We start from the raw sequence: 8,149 nt of genomic DNA, 5'->3' as shown, positions 1-8,149 counted from the left end.
TTTCCATTGAATCAGTAAGTGTAGAACTCCCAAAAGAGAGGATGAAAAGCGCTCATATGAAAGCAACCCACTGAATAGGATCTGAGAGGACCTTGGCCACAAGGCCTGCCACTCTAGGAGTAAGTAGCTCATAGGTCCATGCCTGAGCAAAGAGAAGCTTGAGGTGATGAGAAAATGTGAAATGAAGCCCAAGACAGGGGCTTTCCCTGGGTCTCCAAGGTTTATAAATACTTCTGGATGCAAAGGCATGGAAGATGACATACCTCTATCCACGCTCAGGAGATGATGTTGGTAACAGATGTAAAAAGGATTGGAGAACTATAAGGAGAGGGGAAAATGCCAGTTTCAAGAGGCAGCAGCTCCTTGAAACACCTGGGATAGCTGAGTCCAGACTTGATTGGTCTCCCTCTACTGTCAGCTCCTCTGGCAACCATGGTCGACCCCATACAAGGCAGTACTTCACCACAATCAGGTTAGTATTGACTTTTCCGGCTTCATGTAACCCTGTGTTTCCACACATCATCCCCTTCTCAAAACCTCCGAAGGTTTCCCCTTACCTGCACAATGAGCTCCAAACTCATTTCCTCAGCCTCAAAACTCTTTGCCACTTTTACTTTCAGTATTTCCTCAACAATGTGCACAATGAATGCTTTACCCTATTAAACCTGATCCATTTGTCACTTAGGGGACCCTCTGTCCCAGTTTTCCCAGAACACAGGATTGTTGATGCTAGAACCAGGAAGTCCAAGGCAAACTGGGATGAGGAGGTTGCCTATCTAAGCCAGCCCTGGATGAACACATTTGAATTGCTCTGCTTCCATACCTGTCATGCTTCTCCCCAGCTTAGAATGCCACCTGGTATTTTCTCTACCTGTTAGAATTTATTCATCTGCTAAGGTCCACATCAAATTCTATCTCCTGTGGGAAGCTTTTGCAGATCTCCCACTGTGACAATCCATTTCTCTTTCCTTGGAGATCCCAGTAGCTCTGGTTGTCTGGGGGACTGTAAGAGGAAGGAATTGAGTAGAGTGGTTGGGAACATGAATTTAGGAGGTAGACAGATGTGAGTCTGAAATGTGATTGTGACCATTGCTGATTGAATGCAAGTCATTTAGCCTCTCTGTGCCTGGGTTTTCTCGTGGTTAATTGTGGTGGGACATGTAACTATAATACCTAGCTTTTTGGGAGGTTGTGAAGATGAAATGAAATCATATATATAGCACCTGCCTCATGTGGTATATTGATATATACAATGTTACTATTCTTTGGTTCCTTTATTCAGTGAATATTTGTTGAGTGCCTTATATATGCTGGGCCCTGTTCCATGAAACTGAATTAAACAGATTTAAAAAAATGCCTTCAAGGAGCTTAGATACTAGTGGGGAGTGGGGGAGACATAAATGTAAACTATAAACTGTGGCAGATGGTGATAAATGCTAGAAAAATAAAGCAGCAAAAGGGAGGTAGTGAAGATTTTATATAAGGTAGAGAGAGAGAGCCTTAAGCAAAGACCTAACAAACGTGAGGGGTTGAGCCATGTAGATATCTTGAGCAAACAGGCTTCCAGGTAGAAGGGACAACAAGCACAAGGTACTGAGAAAGACTGTGCTGGAGATTTTGGGATAATATGACTGGAGCAGAAGGAAAAAGAAATGTGGTAGGGAATGAAATCAGAGGTAGTAGGAAGGGCAGACCACGGAGGACTGTGGAGGTAACCAAAGTACTGTGGCTTATTCCTTGCACAAGAAAGCATGACCCTGAAAGTGTTTTGGACAGAGAAATCCCATTTTCCAACTCCTCATTTTAAGAGTCGTTCTTGCACTGGGTTGAGGATAGACTATAATTGCGGGCAAAGGCAGAAACAGGAAGACCTGTCAGGAGACTCTTGTTGTAAAACTGGGTGAGAGAGGAAGATGACTTAGGCAAGGGTGCAAGAAGTGAAGGTTATGAGAGTGGTTAGATTTTGGCTCTTTTGGGGGGTAAATCTTGGCTTTTTTTGGAGGTAGATTCAACAGGACTTACTAACAGAGAGTAGCCTGACTCCACTCAGGAATGACTCAAAGGCTTCTCTAAAGAAGGATAGCATCACTTGTCAACTGAGATGAAGACTGGGGATGTGCAGGCCGGAAAAGAGCTTAGCTTTGGAGATGTTACGTGTGTGATTTCTTTTAAACATCCATATGGAGTTGTTGAACCATGTTAACCAGGCAAATCTTCCTTTAAAAAAATAAATCTCAGGCTTATTTAGTAGTTCAAGAGGAGGGTAGAGATTAGTGGGGGATAACTAAAGCCCTTCCCTGAGACCTCCCCAGGTTCTACTACCACTACTCAACCAGAAGCTCAGATTCACCATCTTATCCTTTTTTTCTGAATCTCCCTCAGTTCTTAGAACAGGACTGGGCACAATAAATTTCTGATTTGTATTGTCTAGTGACAACAGAAACTGTAGAGCAGGAACTTTGGATTTCAGGAGCTCTTTTAAAACAGAACCTTTGTGCTTCTAAGGCCTTTTCATAAAAGAACACTGCCCTCCACGTGGAAGCTTTCTGAAGGCACCCAGCATATTCCATAGTCGTGCGTGAACCTTAGTGAACACTCAGGTAGGCAATGCTTGGTGGCAGACAACTTCACTCTTCCAGGTTCCCCAGAAACAAGAGAATAAAAGGCGGAAGATGAATGGCCTTTGCCTCTGAAACAGCTGCTACTGCTCCCACAACTGCAAGGCCAGTTGATTTAGAGATTTGTGAAGAGAGCCTCTGAGCCCCTCACTTCTGCCAAGTGAATTGCCAGGAGCATCCCACGGCAGGAGTTATCGTTCTACTCCAGGTGCTGCAGGACAAATGCCCTGGAGTTGGAAGATGAAATACCCTTGCTCCTAGAGGAAGCTGCAGGCACGACCTGGGCACACATGTGAAGATGAAGGTTATCCTGCCCTGAATAGCCAGCAACTTGGAGCTAAGTCAATAACACTCATCAAAGACTAATTCCAGAGGGAGGCACCTAGGACTTGCTGTTGCTGAAAGACTGATAATATTGCTAACTCTCCCTCATTTATGTCAATGAGGTGGAGGTGGGCACCATGGAATAGTTGCTCCAAACAATACATAATCCAGAAACTAAAACCATTTCCCTTAATTGTGAATGATATACTGATCTTTTTGCCTTGTTCAGGCCACACTTTGCAGATATTCCAGGTACCAACTGATTTGCCATAGTCCCATTCCCCTCCCATTCCTCCACTTCCAAAATAATTGTTCTAGAAAAATATTTCTAGGATCAAACAAATTTGGCAAATTCTGGGTTACCAAACTGCAATAGGTTTCTTTGTGCAGGATTTCTCAAAGCTTTAACACGCAAATACACACTGAAATTTTCCAAAGGGAAAGAACATGTGCAGTAATATTTGAGCAGAAGGACCTGTTTACCAGAAGCACCTATTAAGGCAAGTGTTCCCCTAATCACACTTTGGGAAATGCTTCCTTAGGCTAACATGAAAATGGTTTTCATCCTCTGAGACTAAATGATGCTTGGGGAAAGGGCCCAGGAGCATGCTGAGGACTGGATTTTTCAAGTGCCAGGAGATTTAAAAAGAAAGGAAAAGGCAGAGAGAACTAATCAGTCCAGGAGCATGAGGGGGCCGTCAATTCTCCTGCCTGGCCTTTACTGACTCACTAGCTTCTGGCTGAGGGATCTGGCTCTATGAGAAGGGCTTTGACTTCAGAAGTTACAAACAGGCATTTGCTTTAAGACCTGGCTGGCACTATGTAGTGTTAAAGGAAGGAAAAACTGAATGAACACCAAAAAATTTCACCCAAGGCTACTTTTAAGGGGGAGGGCCTATCAAAATTTACATACTCAAAAGGCTTCTCTTAAAACACAACCCTCAGACCACAATCCTTGCTGCAAAATTTTGGCCAATATTTTCACGTAATGAGAAAATCAGAGAAGTTAATAGGAAGTATAGGGCGTTTCAATCTAACCTACTCTATCCGTCATTTCCTCTGCAATATATGGAAAAGCCATCCTGTTGCTATTTGAACACCTCCACTGGTTGGGGGTCTCACCACCTCCTAAAGCAGCTTGGTCCATTGTCAGACAGCTCTAAGTGCATGGATCTAGTACAGTAAACTTTACTCCTGACTAACATGATCCCAAATTTCCAGCATTCTCAGTGCTTGCTGCTTTGAGCATGGTATGCGCTAGCCTCTTCCAGTGAGTAATGCAGAGCCTAAAATAAAGCAGCAATAAGTCAGATAGACTGAGAAAATGAACAGAAAGAAACATACAAGTAAAACAGCCAAAAAACAGCAGTCTTCACATTTTGTACTATTTGGGGAAAAGCAAACCTATGAAGGTGCCTTTTCGGTTAAAGAGGCAGGTTGTTTTGCAGGGAAGAACAAGAGGATGTATGTAAAAGTGTTTTGAAGAACTCACTGGGTCATACACCTAAGTGTAAGGTATTTATTAGGGGATTAACATTGGGAGCTATCACAAGGCAGGGAGAATAGGAGGGGGAGAAAGGGTCTGATTGCTAAGAGGCTAGTTGGAATGAGAGGAAAGCAGTGGAAGGCAGGAGCGTGAAAGATCCGGAGGAATCACGTGCAGAGGAAGCGGGTCAGTAGATGGTTACGTGTCCTCCTGAAAAATCAGTTTCTACTTATGAAAATACTACCTTGGTCACCACACACCCTCAGCTATGTTGCCTAACTCAGAAATCTAGGCGTCACCCTTAACCTCTTCTTTTTCTTCATCCCACTATTCCTGCCAACCTGTTGTCAAGTGTGGAAGCCCTCTCTCTTAAACACAAGGAAGCTGTATGATGTGTTCACAGACAGTAGGTGTGGTGCCCATTATCTTTTAATTAAGATGAACTAAGAGCCTTTTAACATGCAAAGCAATGACAGGCAAAAAACTTCCCTGTGAAGATCTCACTGTATCACTGGGCACCATTTACCCAATCAAGGGGAGATGTACTTCTGGACAAATGAGGCGTCAAGACTCAGTTTCTGGATCAATGACAGCACCAGAATGAACTAAAAGGCAGGAATGCCCTTTGTTGGAAGGATTCACTGCCTCCCTGCATCTCTGAATAGACAGCTGCCTTCCTCAAGACGTGTTCTTTACCCTTGGACTCAATTGCTCCTGGACACCATCATGAAGCCACCGGGCATGGCAAACATCACCTGACTCCAGCCTCAGACACAGCTGAGGATGTCCTGAATCTTCACTCACACTGGGGTCCTTTAGGGTGCTTAAAACGAGAAGATAAGGGGATGTCCTGAAAGAAGAGCTGAGTGACAGAGTGATGTGCATATGAAGCGGCAGGAATCTGGTGAGTGTGTGTATGTATGCACACATGTGTGTATATGTCTATGCATGTGCACAGGGGAAAGACAGGTTAAGCTGCGGTTTCACATCTTCTCCAGCTGCCTCCATCTGGAAAACTGGAAGATTCTCCGACTCTAATTCACAGAATTCTCTTGGGGGTGGATTGATTATAGTACTTAGAGATACTAATGATTTACAGGGACTGGGAGGTCTCCCGATTTGCCTTCAGGCCTTCAATGACCTTTGACAGCTTTCTGTCTCCATCCATGGTCTGTCAGCCCAGAATCCATCACACCCAGCCAAGCCCAGTGTCATTTCCTGGCTGGAGCAGCTTCCTTAACTTACAGGACTCTGGACCTTGCCTGCATCTACCAGTCTCCCTTAATTGACCTCTCTGAATTCAGTATCTGCCTACCTTATTGCATATGTCCATTCTAGGGATGTCAATATCACATGTCTACTTTCACGTGTAAACCAACATGTGGAACCTGTGGTTAACTGTAAAATGCCACTCAAGGGCATTAAAGATGTATACTTTATGAAACGCTGTCTAGGAGAAAAAAGTGATAACTCAGCAAGCAGTTTGCTTCATACTAGAATCCTTCCAAGTGCCTTTCCCTTTGCAGTTCAAATCTTGTCCCTTAAATCACCAGTGTACTTCCTCCTGGGTCCTCAAACTCTGGATGCCAGACCTTCCTAGCCAGTCCTGTTCTGAGGTGCTGTATATGCCCACGGAACGATGAATACTTAAAACTTTAAATTTGGAAGTCACCTATTTTTGGCCACCTGAAAGCTCCCATGCAGACATTTACCTGGAATTGTGCAGTTTTCCTCTGCCTTTACACGCTTAAGTGGATCTTAATTTTAGGTGTGAGTGAGGCACTAAATGACTTCATTTGAGACTAGGGGGTCTGGTTTTTAGGAGGGGCTATAAGACTGATGATTCATGATGCATTCAACACTCATGGGGTGGGGAGAATGTGGTGTGAAGTAGGCATGAGCTGTGGAATCAGGCCTGGGTCACAATCTGGATTCTGACACAGGGAACCTTAATCTCTCTGAACTTTATGCATGAAGTTGATCATTGTGAAAATTGAGTGAAATAATGTGTATAAAGCGCCCGGTACATTATATACATACAACAGGTGCTCAATAACGGCAACTTTTGATTATGATTTATGAGCACCCCTCAGATGTAAGGTGTTAGGTGTTACAACACCTATAAAGATTTATTCCACATTTGGATGCAACATCCAGGCTCTCTGTCTTTTTTTTTTTAAAAGAGTGCAAATCCACGTTTATTTATTGACTTTTCCTTAGTTTAAATCCTTGAGGGGTACAACATCACTCGGATTCTGTGTCCAATAGCCTTAGCAGGAAGATTGCTTTGGAATTTGGCACGTTCTCGGAGTTACCTTTCCCCAGATTACTCTGGTTTTGTTTAGTTTGCCGCCGGGAGTCACTATGTTGTTCTTTGCTTTGTATACGTAAGTGCATCTCTAGTTCAAAGAGAATTCTGTTTAATCTCTGGCATAACCACCTTCGACTTTAAGAAGAGCTGTGTGCTCCCTTTGGTTCCGGAGACCCCGCTCATAGCCAGTAAAAATGGCCTTGGACCACAGCCTTCCAGACATATTTCCTTTTAGAAGTCCTGTTCCCTGCAGGCCTCCACAGGAGCCAAGATGGCGGGAAGAGAAAAACAACATCCAGGCTCTTACTTACCATGTCAATGCTTCTCAGCCCTGGCTAATTCCAGAATCACCTGGAGGCTTTTTTTCTAATTACAGACTTCTGATACTACAGCTGTCCCTCGGTATCTTGGGGGAATTGGTTCCAGGACTCCCTCAGATACCAAAATCCTCAGATGTTCAAGGTCCTCATATAAGTTGGCTTAGTATTTGCATATAACCTATACACACTCTCCTATATAGTTTAAATCATCTCCAGACTACTTATAATACCTAATACTATGTAAATGCTATAAACAGTTGTTATACTATACTTTTTAAATTTTCTATTATTTTTTGTTTTATTGTGATTTTCCTTGTTTTCAAAATTTTTTCATTCAAAGTCAGTTGAATATGTGCATGTAAAGCCCATGAATATGGAAGATAGACTATACTTTAAAAAATTCTGATTTAGCAATTTGGGGTGGGACCTGGGAATCTGTATTTTGTAAAAGCTGTGGGAATGACTCTAATGATCAAGCAGAGGTTGGAAAGAGCTGATTCAGAGCCAAGTTTATCTGGCCACTAAATCAGTAATTCTTAAGGGCATGGTAATAACAAAGTTGCTGGTGCAGTGGTTGATGAAGATTTTCTTTCCAAATAAACACATTGAGCATCCCCCTTCAGCCAACCAGGGTATAGTAGAACCAGAGGGGAGGATGTGTATATATTTTTTTAAAGTTTGTAGGTAGTTTTGCTATATCTCCTCTTCTCCATTCCTATCGGAAACCCTTCTACGGGTTGGTCTTGGAGCTCAAACCCCAGTGGGATGTCAGCATTCATATTCTCTGGCACCATCCTTGTGCCTTGTGACTATGATTTTATAATTCCACATTCATAAGTTGAATTCAATTTAAGACAATGCCAAAAGGACCTCCCAGAAAGCAATACGATGTTGGGAGAAGAAGCCACTCAGGGCAGATTTGCCCCAGAAACTGATTCATGAGATGTTGCAAGTCAATGACAATCAGAACTAGGGGGTAAAAGGCACTGGTCATTTTGCAATTCCCAGCACTAAAACAAATACCTAGTTGTTGATTAGTTTTCAAGTCCTGGAGATAAGTTGCCTCCAAAGAATGAGAAGTTAGGCAAGT

At 43.1% G+C, this 8,149-nt stretch overlaps 1 pseudogene; it reads right to left on the bottom strand.

Annotated features, from left to right (window-relative positions):
- Positions 1–6,649: 6,649 nt before the first annotated feature.
- On the bottom strand, positions 6,650–7,005 carry LOC101151248 (large ribosomal subunit protein eL33-like; annotated as a pseudogene).
- Between the last annotated feature and the right edge of the window lie 1,144 nt (positions 7,006–8,149).

Source organism: Gorilla gorilla, chromosome 1, assembly GCF_029281585.2.
Source record: "Gorilla gorilla gorilla isolate KB3781 chromosome 1, NHGRI_mGorGor1-v2.1_pri, whole genome shotgun sequence".
In the NCBI taxonomy this organism is placed as follows: domain Eukaryota; kingdom Metazoa; phylum Chordata; class Mammalia; order Primates; family Hominidae; genus Gorilla; species Gorilla gorilla.
The sequence above is the reverse complement of the archived record's forward strand: the minus strand, read 5'-3'. Positions and strand labels throughout refer to the sequence as shown.